At 44.8% G+C, this 16,034-nt stretch overlaps 1 protein-coding gene across 15 annotated transcripts in view; it reads right to left on the reverse strand.

Moving 5' to 3' along the window:
* Positions 1-16,034, reverse strand: part of LPP (LIM domain containing preferred translocation partner in lipoma) — a 628,839-nt gene that overhangs the window by 581,754 nt on the left and 31,051 nt on the right. For 9 of the 15 annotated variants that reach the window (XM_073231939.1, XM_073231938.1, XM_073231925.1 and 6 more), the window contains one exon: positions 1,004-1,127. The exons of 5 other annotated variants lie outside the window; for them this stretch is intronic. The gene's annotated coding sequence lies outside the window, so the exon portion shown is untranslated. Of the gene's footprint in view, positions 1-564; positions 806-1,003; positions 1,128-16,034 lie in introns of all 15 variants that reach the window. One more of the 15 variants, XM_073231930.1, reaches the window with a different exon arrangement.

Here is a 16,034-nt window from a genome sequence, read left to right on the forward strand (position 1 = left end):
CATGAAGCCTCACATTAGTAGCATTCTTTACCATTTAGTAAAGGCTTTCCCAGACAATCTCATTTAATCCTTACAGACAACCACCCCTGGAGTATTTATACCCAGTTTAGTGACAGGGAAATTGAGGCTCAGAAAGGTTAAGCAGATTCCAAAGGTCACACAAACAGTAAGTAGTAAAAAGAACACTTGTGCAGGAGTTAGACTCTCTCAGATTCTAGTCCTTATTTTGCTACATACTAACTGTATGGCCTCTAGCCAACTGTTTTAAATATTCTAAACCTCAGCTTCTACAACTGAAAAGTGGAGATTAAAAAAGCCCCTCTGCCTGCCTCTCCGAACTGTTACGAGGCTCAAATGAGATAATCTGAATGAAAGCCCTCTGGAAAATGGGGAGATACAACAAAAGAGTAAGAGATAATTGTGTGATTACCTGTAAATGACTGTGCATTCCATTACAAATACAAAAGGCAGTGAGGTCATTTTCAAAACAAAGAAACATTAAGGCTCTGGGAATTAAGGGAAATAATTCAATGTTCCAAAGCATTCTGTCTCTGTGCTACTCACTCTTACAGTTGAAGCCCAGCAGCAAATGTCAGATTTCCAACTGCCAAGTCACTTGTCTGGAGAACTGTTCAAGACAAACTCGCCCTCTGCAGCTACAATCAAACGCCGGGCCAGGAGAAGGTAATAGAGATGGACTTTTGAAAGACCCCCCCTGAGAGTCTCAGTTCTGGAAACATGAACTACAATGTTTTCCTTAGAGAAGTTGTTAGAAACACAGGCTCCAGGTTCTCTGAAATAAGCCCTTGGGGAAATAAACATACAATAAGGAGTTACTTTCTAGAGAGCACTAAGGAAGCTCCCAAGCTTGAATTTAATCAAGGGCATAGGATATTTCAAGTTGAGGATAGAAAGATAGAAATCCTCCCACCCCAGCTCGCCCAGGGGCTCAGCTTGGAAAGTGGTCATCCCAGGCAACAGAGAGGTTCCTTTATTTACATACCAGAGGTCCTCTGCAGATCACCTAGGAGCCAAGGGGCACCCAAGAAGTTCTGAGAATGAAGTCACTAGTCTGGCTTCCTTCAGGTCTCTCCCAATACATTAGTCATCAGGATTCTCTTCAATTTCTGCAAAGATCCAAGTTATCAATGTCATTTATGGAGAGGCCAGATCTTCCCCAGAAATCCATTCCCAAAGCTAATGAGCACACAGCTCAATGGTGATTGTTTTCTGGCTTGCATTTTTATCATGTGTTTCCTTGCACTTAACACTGGAGAAAGGCACTAAATGAATCTGTTGCAAGGATGTGTGAGCACCTACTGTGTACCTGAATCTGCAGGAATGCTGCAGCAGAGAGCTATGAGGTCCAGCCAGCTTGAAGGAGCTCACAGGTTTAGTAGGAGGGAGAGGCTGACCATATGCAGGAGGAGATGTGGTCCACCCAACACGTTCAGACTTGGGTAGGGTGCCCTCAATGGGAGGAACAGACTTCTGGGCTAGGTATTAAAGAGGGTGGGACAGGAAAGGGGGCAAGGTGAAGGAGCAATGAGGGATAGCAAACTTGGAGGATGTGTAGGCTGCTAGTGAGAGAGGTGGGCAGATAAGTGGAGACAAACAGGTAACTCAGAAAGGTAAACTGGAGCCTTAAATAACCATTGTAGGCTAAGGTGATTGAATTCTGTTTCTAAAAGCAGAGAGTTTTTTTGAGAAGCAAATCTCAGATCACACCACTGATCAGGTTAAAAAAAAATAGTCTCTTAGGCTCCTCCCTACCAAATAATAACAACTATAATTTAATGAGTGTTTATTCTGTGCTAAGCATTGTACTAAGCAGGTTGCATACATTATCCCATTTCATCCTATCAACACCACTGTGAGCGAGGCAGTCTCACTTCCATAATACAGATTAAAAAATAAAGGCTTAAAAAACAAGTAAACTGTGCAAGTCTCAGAGGCAATAAGTGGAAGAGGCCAGAATTAACTAGCTCACAGTGCAGACTCCACCCCTTGCAATTCTAGAAGGTACTCACCAATTCCTATCTTTCTTCTTTCCCATTGCTCAAGACTCTTTCTATCCCATTTCTATGAGGCAATTTCATCCTTGTTATATGATGTAACTATCACATAACAACTGTACATAACAAACAGAAGTATTTCCAAAAATAGCTGACAAAATTCCTTATTTCTTTATGTCTTCCCACAAAGCCCTTGGAGTCAGGAACCTTGCCTATATTTTCAGCACAGTGCACACAGTAGACACTCAATAATTCAACAATTCCATGTACTCAGTAGGACAGTGTCTTTGAAGGTTAGGCCAGGAGAGTAACACAATCCTGGCTGTAATTTCCACTGTATGCTACACAGAAATGGAAATAACCTCACAAGGTTGCCAAGGTCCAATGGGGCGATAGAGCCAAGTTAAAGCATACAGGTCAGCGATCATGTGCATGGAGCAGCCTGAAGCTGCTGCAGATCCTCAGAGGCTGCATGACCCTGAACCTGAAAATGAGCACTCCAAAGGCCGCAGAGGAAAGTGACAGTGTGCACATTTCAGTGAAAAAGAGAAAAAACTTCAGGGCCCCTTGCAACTGTGACATGGGCTAACTAAGCCACTCTGTCTCTCAGCCTCAAACTGAGCTAGCAGAGTGCTTTCTAAACACTTCTTCTCCTAGCAGCAGAGCTTTCCCTTTAAAATGAAATGCTTTGCAGATGCACACTTGTAAGGCAGCTAACAGAACAGCTGCTCAGGCTGGGTTTCCAGCTCCCCTTCCTTCTCTTCTCCCACTTGTCGCCACCCCCAGCCAGCACTCCAACAGCAAGATCAGTCCTAGATGCCCAGGAGCAGGGGAGCAAAACCTGAAGGCCGGCAGCCTCTGAGCTCTTCCTAGCATCTTCCAGTTCCAACTCTCATAACCTCCAAGGTCTGGGATGCCCCTGCTTAGTAAGCAGTCCTGCATTTTCACATGTGAGACAGACAGCATATGCTATAGCTGGGAAGGAGTTCTCAAATTAGAAAACTGTTCAGAGCTTACAGAACCTGTGTTCTCACAAGCAGGTGATTTGTGTTTCACTAGGCCTCAGCTTTCCCATCTATGAAATGGGAATGCTATTGTCTACTTAATATGGTTTTTATAAGAATTAACTAATTTAATGTACCTAAGCTGCTTAGCATAATGTAAAAGCAAATACTATATTACAATCACCTCATCTATAAATTTACCTAACTTTCCAAATGGAAAATCAAGTAGCCCTGTGTCCAGGGCAAGGAAGATGCTCAATTAATGACAGGTGCCACTTCTTTTCTTCCTTGCTCTCATGGACATTTTAAACCTGAACAAGTATTATGACAGCAACAAAGAGCAAGAGGGAGGAACACATTTTGTCCCAAATTCCCTACAGCTCATCTTTGGAAAGTCTCACAGCTTGCCCCTTGGACCTTTCAAACTCATAGCAATTTTAGACTATGGAGGATGTCAACTAAGACAGTCCAGGCTGGAGAAAGTGAGTTTAAGAAAAACATTCATCCAGGTCACTAGCAAAGAGAGGCATGTTAAGACTTGACATTTCCGGTCCCAGCTTTCACCCTCACCAGCTGAGCAGCCTGAGAACTTTCATCTGCTCTCTGAGCCTCCATTTCCTTATCTGTACAGTAGTGGTAACAATCCTGCCTTCTCCTTCTCCATGACACTGTAGAGGACTACACAGTGGTCCTTTCACACCATGGGTGTGAGAACTCTTGAAAACGTCTTAGCTCTATAACTATATACAATTATCGTTTTTTATTATAACCTCAAGTAAAAAGTCAAACCAGTGCAAAAATAACAGAATGTGGCCCAAACTTGGGAATCACCCTGTCTTGAGGCCCCTGCTCCCCCCATATAACTCCCCATCTTTGCCTGAGTTTTGCCTGACTCCCTGCACATACCAAGGTGTGAACCCCCACTTCATCCCGGCTTCCCAGCTGACCCCTCACCAGTGATCTGAACCACATGAAAAATACCACCCGACCACCCTCAAGTTGGCGCTCAGGGCCTCCAGGATGGCCCTTCTTTCCACACACATCTCCCATTATGTTGCTGCATGAATCCCTGGCTCCAGGCAAGGATGTACCTCCAGCTCCTCCCAACTGCAAGATCTGGCTATGCTTCTCTTTAAGCAGTGTGTTTCAAAATCTGAGTGCAACATCTCTGAGGGCAGGGGGGAAGTGGAGTCCCTGGGGGTATTCTGTGACTGGGGTGTGGTCTGTGGGGCTTTACTGTCCCACCCTTTCTCTAAAGATGGCCCCACCAATTACCGGTCCATAAACACCCACTCAGAGGAAGAAAAAATACGTCTATTTCTTTATTATAGTTGATAAATCTCTTTACATGCCTCCTTTATAAATGATTTTTAAGTGTCAGAGACAACCACAACACCTATTTTACAAACAAGGAAGCTGAGGGTCCATAATAGAGTGAGTGGCCAGTGCCACTGCCCTTTCCCTGCTGGCCGTAGGGTGAATGGAAACCCTTCTATAACAGGTGCCAGGCTGCTCTAGAGTGAGCTCCCACAGGATGCTGGGTGAAGCACTTTCCTTTCCTAAGACATGAAATGCAGATGCAGGAGTCATCCACACATCTATGTACCTATCCCTTTCCCTCTCCGCCTGAAGATTTCAAAAATGAAACCTTAGGAGGAACTAACAAGGTAATATCTTACACATGAGTTCAGTCAGCTCCACCCCAAGCTTTCCCTTCCAACCTCCAAAGCCAATCTCAAAAGAGGAGGGACTGACCGGCAGAAAAGCCACGAGGATCCCACAGGACGCACATCATCATGGGCCCCGCAAGCCTCTCCCGAGAATCACTGCAGTCAGTCACAGGGTACCAATCCTGTCAGCAAATTGCTGGTTTGATTGGCAATTTTTAATAAGCTCAAGATGCAGGAGCATTTATGCAGACTACACAGTATGTACCTACTGTGCCTCCCGGCCTAGGGGCCCCATACAGGAGGGCAATGGAAAAATCCCTCTTTCCCTCAAGATTCTTAAGACATTATTCCCTTAGTATAAGCAACTAGCATTGCTGCCTGTCTTGCCAATGGGTTTCAGCCCTGGGCAAGTTCACTACGGATTCAGTGTGACCAAAGAAAATGACAGCAAAATGTTCTTGGGGTGAAAGGGTTATACTCAATTTTAGTTCTAGGTGGCAAGTCAGTCACTAAAATCCCATTCACTCAGAGCAAGTCTGCATGCAGCAAGCTGGTCTCTGCCTCTGGGCCCCTCTGTCCACACAGTTGTCCTCCAGGCCTCTCTGCACAGTCGTCCCACACAGCCATCCTCCGGGCCTCTCTGCACAGTCGTCCCGCACAGCCATCCTCCGGGCCTCTCTGCACAGTCGTCCCGCACAGCCATCCTCCGGGCCTCTCTGCACAGTCGTCCCGCACAGCCATCCTCCGGGCCTCTCTGCACACTCGTCCCGCACAGCCATCCTCCGGGCCTCTCTGCACAGTCGTCCCGCACAGCCATCCTCCGGGCCTCTCAGCACACTTGTCCCGCACAGCCATCCTCCGGGCCTCTCTGCACAGTCGTCCCACACAGCCATCCTCCAGGCCTCTCTGCACACTAGTCCCGCACAGCCGTCCTCTGGGCCTCTCTGCACAGTCGTCCCGCACAGCCGTCCTCGGGGCCTCTGCACACTCATCCAGCACAGCCGTCCTCTGGGCCTCTGTCCTCGGTGCTGCCACCACTCCAGCCTCTACTCTGCTGTCCTGCAGCCTTGCAGCCCTGCCACCATGTCATGCCCAGAGCACTGGGTGGAGGTCTTTTTATAGAATCAACAGCCATGTATTGCCCACAGGTGTGCAGTGAGCCAGTTAATCACAGCCAGGTTAGAATCCTGGCCACAAGAACTCTCATTTTATCCACACTGCCTAAGCACAACACTCCCATTTGAATGTGGAGACAGTGTGTGTGTGGAGGGCCACGAGCCCTCTCTGTGTATCTCCTAGAGTCCAAATGCTGACTGCCAGACTCCCCAAGAACTACACAATCTGAGATCTGGCAAAGTCCAGATACCAACTAGTTTAGCTCCTGTAAATGTCTTGTCTGAGGCGTTCATTCATTCCAAGGATGTCACTGATGTCCAGTTGATGCACAGCAGTAAGGGGAGGCCAGGCTTCTGCTCTCAAGGACCCTGCATCAGTATCTTAAGTGGCTTCCCAATGGCAACAGAATAAGTCCAAGTGCTTCATCTAACATCTCAAGTTTCTCAATAACTTGGACTCAACCTTCTGTTCCCACCATAAACTCCCTCCCACTGGCACTCAGCACACACTCTTTGCTTTATTTATCTTTGCTGTTCAGATGGAACTCCTAGTTCATACTGTTCCCTTTGCTTGACCTACTCCTCCTCCTCCCCACCCGAAGATCAAATACAAATATGTTATATATCCTTCAGGCCTACTGGAAGTTCTTAACAAGAGTGAGATTGCTCTTTGAAGAAAGGCAGTCATTTCATCTGTGTCTCATGCATTACAATATATCTAACACTCTGGCCCTGACCACTAAATGACAGTGGGAGTCTGGCTTCTAGCACTGAGACAACAAAAAACATTTCACCACCTTTGTAAATGCCCCTTAAAGAGATGTTCCTGGTCCCAGGTGAAAATCACCCGACCACTGGCACCCTACGTGAAACCTCCCTCACTTCTCAGTGTGGTCAGAATAAGCTCTCCTCTGAATTTGCTCAGCTTGCTGTCTGCAGCATCAATCGTGACCTTCCTCATACTATTCTTACTAGGTACTTGACTTATTCCCTTTCTGGTGAGGGCTCCCAGTGGAAGAATCCATGACATATCTCTATCCACAATACCAACATCAGGCTTATATTAAGTGCTCAATAAACATTTCTGTACAAATTACGTAAACAAGACAAGTGTCCAGGGTATGACTTCCAGAAGGAAATTAAACTGAACTGTCGAATTACAAATCAATCAGTTGTCAAAACTGAGGAGAATCCAACTCAGAAACTGAAATTGGGCACGTGGCCTGTTTTTTCAGGATATTAAATACATTAATATTATGTGTTTTATGTAAATAAGTCAATGTTAAGTAGAATTGTTATGTCCACTTATATCACATTATAATTGTACATGTTCTGTACTTTGGGATTACAACCTCTGGGCATTTTTAAACTTAAATGAACACATTGGCAGCAGATACATTCTCTGGATTGGCTCAATCACAGTTCCTTTGCATTCTCTAAAGTGACTTTCTACACTGCAGAGGAGAACTGCTAAAAGTATATTCCCCCCACTGCCTTGAAGCTAGTGAAGTAGGTTCTGGCAAGCAGATGTACTTGTGTGACACTTAGCAGGTGGTACTGAAGCTAAATCTTTCTGCCTCTCTGCCTACCAGCAGGCAGTATCAGGTAATCCTAAACGGCAAGGTGCTGCTCCATTTGGCAATCCACTGTTCCACCATCAACTGTGAGATGTCAAGAAGTTTCAGAGGCCTCTGTAGTGGCTTCCCAATCTCATCCTCCTTACCCCTGGATCGTGCTATGGGAAAAATGCTCACACCCAAGAGCTACAGATGCAGCCCTCCGGCTCCCACTGTTCCAGACTTTCCAACCCTTTTGTTAGTATCTCTTTCCCTGAATGAATCCCTTTCCATTTAACATTCTCTGGAATGGCTGTCCCATACTTAAGCCTGATAAATGCAGGAGGGAGAAAGAAAAATAGATCTATTAACTGATCATCCATTCCTCTATTTCTTGATCTGCTCAAGTAAGACCTATTTCTATCTATATCTAAGACCTCCTTGCCTCTACGAGGGAAGAAAAATATCTTATTTTATTGGAATGAGCCAAACAGACCTAAGGGACATAAGTAGCAGGTCATAAGTCATAGGCTAATCAGAACTACACACACTAGTTTCTGGTCAATGAAAATTCTAATTCATGTAAAACGAAGCACAGTTAAAGCATAATTACTGACTCTTTCTTGGATTTCTTGCAAAGTAGGCATGATTATCATCATTACCATTTGATAAGCAAGGAAACTGAGGCCCAGGGAGACAAGCACTAGTCAGTGGTAAAGAAATTCTTTGTTGAGAATTCTTGGCATGACCTCTTTGTTTTCCAGATTTGCTACTGAACACTTTAGTGCCTCAAAGGCATGCTGGCTGCACACCTAGTCCATCTGCTCTGTGCAGCCCCATAGAGTAGGCCTCCAGAAATGTCTGTTCCTGTCCTCGTTTCCTTATACATAAAATAGGGAAAGCAAGAGTTCCTCCCTCATGGGTTTGTTTAGAGGATTAGGTGACTCACTATGAATAAAGCAGCTGGAACAGTGGCTGACACATTGTGTCTGCTTGCTAAGTGTCACCTAGTGTATAAACCTAGCAGCAATCTTAGGGCAAAAATGTAATTCCTGTCTTCAAGTGAGGAAACTGAGACTCAGAGAGATTATATAACTTGCCCAAAGTCAGACAGCTAGTGAGCAAGGGGGAGAGGCAAGATCCAAATTCAACTCTGTGGCCTTCCACCAAATCCAAAGCTCTTTGTGCCTCAGCATCCTGCTTGCTGATATGCACACCTAATGGAAAAATGTATCAAACTGCAGGACAAAAACCAGCTTAGACATAACAGGGCTGTACCTTGGGAGCTCTCTGTGTATTACAGGATGATAAGGCCAATGTCATAAGCCCTGCCCTTCACCACAGTCAGCTCCAGTGAGTAAAATTAGCTCAGCTCTGCTCCAGTGCCGCCTGCAGCCCCAAGGCAAAACTCACCCCAGGCAGAGTACAGCCTCACCTGACCCTCACTCCCAAGAAGGGTCCCTCATGCACCTCATTAGGGCCCAAGATGATTCATTTTTCTCCTTCCTGTCTCTCACTGCTAAAGTCACCTCTCCATTATTCAGAAAGGCAGCTCTAATGGAGAAGTAAAGATGAAAATACAAGTAACCATTCTACATTCCTTTCCTGTAGGACAGCTTCCTAGCAAGGAAGGGTGCCTGCCATGCCAGCTGGGAAGGAAGCTCTGCTGAATTGTATAACCCAGCTCAGGACCGAAGACAGATAGCAACCGATGGACCCCTGACATGACCCTCCTCATCTTCCCTGGTGATGATGGCACTGAGGAGCGGAGGGGCCTATTCTGCACTCTGCCGTCCTTTAGGCCACACACAGTGATGACGACCACAAGGGGCTCCTCTGCACCCTCTCAACCCGAGGCCACCAGATATTACCTACAGTTTAATAGTGAAAATCTCTCCATGCTCCCCAACTTCCACGAGCTGAACTGTAAGAGCTATTTGGTTTAATCACTTTTTGAGTATGATACACAGAATAATTTGGAGGATTACAAAAGGTGTTAAACAACTAAAATGAGTACTCAGGGGCTCAAGGGCCAAACGGAAAGAAAAAAATTAGATGACCAATTCGTTTCAGGGTCACCATCAACAAATCTGATTTTAAAAGACTTCCTTCAAAATTTGCTCGGCAGCTAGTTGACCAACAAGAGTCATTCCCAGACCCCAGGGATGAAGGAGCTCATTTGACCACCCAGCACCCTAGCTTTAGGAGGAGAGAACAGTAAGAACCAGAAGAGCACCAGAAGCCCTGAAGCGGGGTGTCACCTTGCCCATGGAGACACAGTACAGGAGTGGCAGAGTGGAAACCCATCGGTCAGAATCCAGATCTTTTGCTGTCTCCCTTTATGTGACTCCACAACTTTATGAAACCCCACAACTTTCTTTAAGCCAAATTAAAAATACCTGACTGAACAAGCCAGATAAAGCTATTGATACACATGTTGCAGAATACAAAGGAAAAATGTTTTAAATGAACTCTGCTGTAAATTTGCAGGATACAAAGGAAAAATTTTTTAAATTAACTGCTGCAAATGCCATTTGATCTGAATTCCGTTCGACTACCAAAGATGAATTACTGCTCCACTTGGTATTTTACAGCCACACATTTTCCCATGGCCGGCAAAATGCTCGTCGCAAAGCTGCCATCACAACCAGTCTCCGGCAGACCATGCACTGAGTGTGCCACTTCTCTGCTTGGCTACTCACAGAAGAGTCAGACTTCTGCCCTCACCTGCTAGGTCTTAGAAAAAACCAGAATGTACGAACACATCATGGCATGTAATACCTTAAATGGTGGTAGAAGGCAGGGCCAGTCTGTAAAATTTTGCTTATGTTGCTTAACAAAGACTTTAGGTCAATTGTTACAGGCCAGGCAATTTTCTAAGCACTTTAGAACGAGTAACTCATTTTACCTTCCCAACGACCATTACAAAGTAGGCCTGATTATCACCATTCCCATTTGACAAGCAAGGAAACCGAGGCCCAGGGAGACAAGCACTAGGCAGTGGCAGAGCTGGGAACCAAATCTAGGTCATCTGGCTCAAGGTCTAAGGCCTTGCCCATGAGGCTACACTGCCTCCCCACTGGCTTGTCTTCCTTGTTTTTATCATCAGGTAGGGGGACCAGAACTCATACATTAATACAGGTACACAGACCAGACTAACACACTATCATTAGGACCAATACAGTCTCTCTCTAAAGTTACAGGAGAGACCAAATTCTAATCAGGAACCACATTATTTATTCTCTCTGTCTCAAGACCATAAATAGGAAGCATCCATGTGATCAGCATATTCTCTCCATCACTGCCCAAATAAAGTCAAGTCAAAGGGTCAGGGAGAGGAGGGACAGAGGGGAGCAGCCATCTCCCCATGAGTGGCCTTGCCGAGTGGACTGGAAGGCCTCTGAGCCCAGGCCCCCTCTTCCCTGAGCCCTGCCAGTGCTTGGAGCAAGGAATCTGGTCCCATCTTGCAGAAGAGGATACTGATACCCTCAGTTTTTGTACAAACCTTACCCTTCCATGCAAGAAAAGCACACATTCCTCATGAGGTTTCTACAGATTGGAAGGACACAGAGGCTACCTGGGGTAGGAGTGGAATGCTCACATGTTGCAGGCAGATAAACCTTATTGCAAATCCTGTGCCTGCCATGTGTGACACTGGGGAAGTCATATGCCAAGTTCTGATTGCTTAACCTCCAAGATGAGGGAGGAATAAAATCCATCTCATGGGGCTGCTGGGAGATTAGAGACATTGCTAGCAAACTGCCTAACACCTGGCTCATGGCAGTTATCATTTAAAATGAAAAGTTTAATTGCCTGCTCCCCCACTCCGGACCTCTTCCCTTCCCGTATGGGAGGGATAAAACAGATGCACTGCTGCTCTTCCAATGGTGCCACTGAGCACACAGTCACCTGAGCACAAAACCCACTGAGGCCCAACCCTTCAACCATCCAGTCAAGCACTATGCTGTTTCACACACTGGTGGTCTTGCCCATGTCATGTTCTCCCTTTTTCCCAGAAAGTTCTTTACTAAACTCCTATTCAGCTTAAAAAACCCAAATCGCTGTCCCCATGAAGCCTTCCCAATCATTTCCTCCTCTGCTTTGTGTGCCCATCAATTATTAGCTGATGTCACCAAAAAGTAATCGAATAACCCCATGCAAGGCTGATATTCACCAGTAGACAGAAGTATCCTTGCCCATTGGTAAGCGGCTTCTGTTTCAAAGCTCCCAAGTGTCCTCACACCACCCCAGCTTTCTCAAGCCCTGCACATAAGAACCTCCCACAGCCCAGGAACTAAAGGTTGTCCCAGCACAGCTGGCTCCCATTCCATACAGGCTGCTGTATACATTTAAATATCCTCTCCATCTACAAGGAAAACTCCCCTACTGAACTAGGTGTTGATTTGCATACTTTCTGGAACAGAACAGATATTACTAGGTTATTAATCACATTGTCTGTAATCTGTAGGTGCTCCTTGAGGGCCAAGAGCACATGGCTCCTCAGCATCCAGAACACTCCACACAGGGCAAGCTTATAGCAAATACTGAAGTGATTCCCAGTGTCTCCTATGCCACTCCCTCCTCAGCCACTGTCTGGCACATAGCAGGCTTTCAATAAGCACCTGCTGCTCAACCCCCAACTGCCCTACTGTGTGCAACTGTGCAGTCCAACTGAGTTCGACTCCAGCCTCCCCCAGCTACCCATTTCACGTCCCTGACCCCAGGTGCTGCCCCTCCGCTCCATCCTCACGTCCTCCCAATGGCACGACCTATAGACCGGTGCTCTGCTCCACACTTCTGATGGGCCCCCGAGGCCAACAAGTCCAATCCAAACCCTCCTGAGTCTAGCATGGGGGTCTTCATTCTCCCCCTCATTCTAGGAATAAATAAATGACCAAAGGTCATATTTCCTCAAAGCACACATGAGGCAGTAAATAAATACAAAAAGTTTGTCATTTAAATATTAACCAAAGCTATTAAAAACAGTGCCTTGCATTTTTATAACCTACTTAAGTTTTAAAAATGGTTGTACATCAAATTGATTCACAGCCTCTTCCCTCATCATGCAGCAGAGCAGGGAAGCAGGGGTTCCAGCTGGTTCATATCAGGGATGAAGCTAATTCTAACCGCAAGCATCTCAATCCAGAGCTGTCTGGTTTCCTGGGGTCAGCTCACCCCATTCATGTGCAGTCTTATTAACTAGGAATAACAGCACAACCTGGACCTCTGTCCCTCACTGTCCCCCGGTGCTATTGTGCTCTCCTGCACAGCACTGCTCACGCTTTGAACGTGGGCAGCTGTTTATTGCTTGTTGTCTGTCTTGCTTTACCTAGAACAGAGCATGGCACATGGACCCTGAAAAGAAAAGGGGATTTGGAGTGAGACCCACTACAGACTCCCTCAGATACCAGCAGCCTAACTATAGGCAAATAACAAACCCTCCAAGTCTTCTGACTCTTCATCCTTAAAATCCAAATAATGATACCTACATCCTAGAGTGTTTGCGAGGAGTTTAAAATAAACAGTATTTGACAGTGCTCCACACAAGACAGTCAATGAATGCCTCCCTCTCCCTTTGTCTACCAGTCCCCAGCTCTGCTTCCTTCTTCCTACTGTGAAATGGCTCCTTCTCCCATCAACGTCTGCAGCACAAGGGCCACAAGTAAACCCTTCTGCACCTCCAAATGTTAGCCCGACCTACAGATCCTTTCTAAGGTCAGGTGTCTACAAAGAGGACCCAGGGCAGAGCTCACAGCTGGAGCCAACCACATTTTCATGTCTGCCAAGCTCTGACCTACTTCCCAGGCAGACCAAAGCAGGTGATACTAGTAGTGATTCAGCAAGGTTTTTGTTTTTGTTTTTCCAAGTCATCCTGGACATGGGACATTACTCAGAATCATAGATTCATGCTGCTCAGAGCTACAGGGTCTATAAAGCCCAGCCAATCAGGTCCAATTGTCTAATTTTATAGATGTAGAATCTGTGTTCTAGAGAATGGAAGTCTTTTAGCCAAGAACAAACCCCCAAACTTCCCAAAGGGCAGAAACAACATGGTTCCAATTATGTCCTAAGAAAGGGCCCTGGCTTGCCTACCACTTTCCCTCATCTCAGAAATGATTCCTATTGTCTCAGAGCTTACATTCTTCCTGATTCCCATACCAGGCAAATGCATTTCTCTCCATTATTAAATATTCTCCACCTCTCTGGAGCATTTCTGTAATTTCCAGCCCCATGAAGTAAAGTTTACATACCTAGAAATAAAATTGCAAATGTTTTAAGAAAAAAGGACTAGAAGCAAGGAGTTACAGAGTCAAGATGTCGTTCTGCTGCTGACTACTTACATGACCTCGACTGACTACATCTCCCCACCAGAAATATTTTTTCTCATATGAAAATGAGACTGTTGGATCAGGTCCCTCCCTAAGCTATGATATTCTGGAACTATGTGTCTCATCATCACTTTCAATACAATATTATCACCCAATATACAAAATAATTAGACCGTGACCCATTAAGCTCAGAATTTTTCCATAGTGAAACTGTGTATATATCCTTTAGCACATGATCAGTGTTCACCAATTGCATAGCTTTTCAGGGACAGGTGTCCCACTTTTATGTAATTATGTCATACAGATTTTATAAATACCATAGAGTAAATGTTGCCATACTAATGAAGTCTTATAGTGATGCAATGCTGTAGGATGACAATAAAACAAAAAACAGTCTCTTCAATATATCAAAATTTAGGTTTCCCATGACTGGATATTTTTCAGTGGTCCCTTTATTCTAATAAACCTGCCATTCCTCAAATACCTTCTTTATAAACTATGTGTAGAAACAGCTGTAGATCTTGTAGAACATTCTCAATGGGAGTACCTCCTTGATTTTTTACAATGATCTGATTTTTCTAACAGTCACTAAGAGACAATTCCAGTGAAGAAGGGAGATGATCCAATTGAAGCTAATCATGCTGAACAACAGTTCACTAAATATATACATATATATTACACAAAGTTTTACAGTGATAAGAATATCACGGGGCATAAACCACAGAGCCTCAGCTGACCTCAGAGGACTCATTTACAAAGAGTGATACTCAGTGGATTTCTCAGCAGTTACAGGTTTGCAGGAAGACAAACTACATCTTCCTATAGCTGCCAAGAAAACTCAACATGTGGATTCAGAAGTGGTACTTCCTCCTGCTTCCTACTGCTTGCTTTCAAAAAAAAAAAATTCTTAATAAGCAATGCCAGGTGGTCCCTGTTAGAATCCAATCCAGTCATTGGAACATGTCCTCAAAGATGATGACACAGGTTTCCCAGTTTTCTTTCCATACTAAGCACTTATAAAATAAATTATGAATAAGACCTCTGCATTAAAATGTTAACATTGTTACTCATAAGAGCAGACAATTGGCAACAATCCATATCCAAAAATATATAAATGGCTAAATTTTAAAATAATACATCCATTCAATGGAATATGAGTGTTCATTAAAAATGAGAATTATAAAAATAACATGAAAGTGTTTATGAGTATTCAGTGGAGAAAAAAGAGCAAACAAAACTGCCTAGTAAAAATATGTATAATAAAAAGCAGTCCCTGTGTGCTGACCTCCAATGAGTTCTGCACAGTGGTATAGAGGGCATGTCAAAGTGTGGGCAAAGGGTCTGTTTGTTTCTATGCAGAAGATCAAGGCCTAGCTTGGATACCCAGAAAATGAACTAAGATACGATATGAGGAGGAGCTTCCCACATCAGCACTCTCTGGAGGACTCGTGCCGGGGGATGATCATCAAAAAGCCTCCACAGGGATCCGGGCGATGCTGCGGTCGTGGCTGCATCCACCCCACCGTTTCCTGGACTTGCCATTGGAATGAGGAGGGAGATGTCTAGGCTGGCATGTGCATACAGTGAGACAATGAATTTGACCGGATCTGTACTGTTGGAACTCAACCAGGAGTTGGGAGGGGTGCAAGGTGTAGCACTCCAAAATCTTATGACTATAGACTATCTACGGTTAAAAGGACATATGGGAGGTGAACAGAACCCAGAAATGGGCTGCTTTAGTTTGTCTGATTTCTCTCAGACTGTTCAAGTACAGTTGGACAATATCCATCATATCATAGACAAATTTTCACAAATGCCTAGGATGCCTAAATGGTTTTCTTGGCTTCACTGGAGATGGATAGTAATTATAGATTTGCTTTGTTTATGTCACCGTATTCCTATTATGTTAATATGTGTGTACAAATTAGTAGTTTAAAACCTATACATACTTAAGGTACTCTACAAGAAGATATGTCAAAGAAATAATCAATCCTCCCATGTTTTCTTCCATATGCTACCTCTATAGCTTTTCTTCTTCCTTCCTAATTATAACCCTTAAATAGAATTCGTGCCTCATATCGAAGTTACCGAGTATCATAATTCCTCCAGGTGGTAAAGATACCTCAAGACAAGTGCTGGGCATAGAAGCCACAGGGCATAAATCTGCAAAGAAGTAAAAAGCTAACCTTTTCAAACAATATGGCTTCTCTCTCACTTACCAACTTTACATTTCCCTGTATGGCCCCGGAAGATGACTGGTTAGCCAGAGATGGGTAAGATTTCTCAAGGGAGGAACAACCTAAGACAGGCACAGTCGCAGGGGGGCCATCAGGTGAGAAATTGGG

This window comes from Manis javanica, chromosome 3 (assembly GCF_040802235.1).
Source record: "Manis javanica isolate MJ-LG chromosome 3, MJ_LKY, whole genome shotgun sequence".
Lineage (NCBI taxonomy): Eukaryota > Metazoa > Chordata > Mammalia > Pholidota > Manidae > Manis > Manis javanica.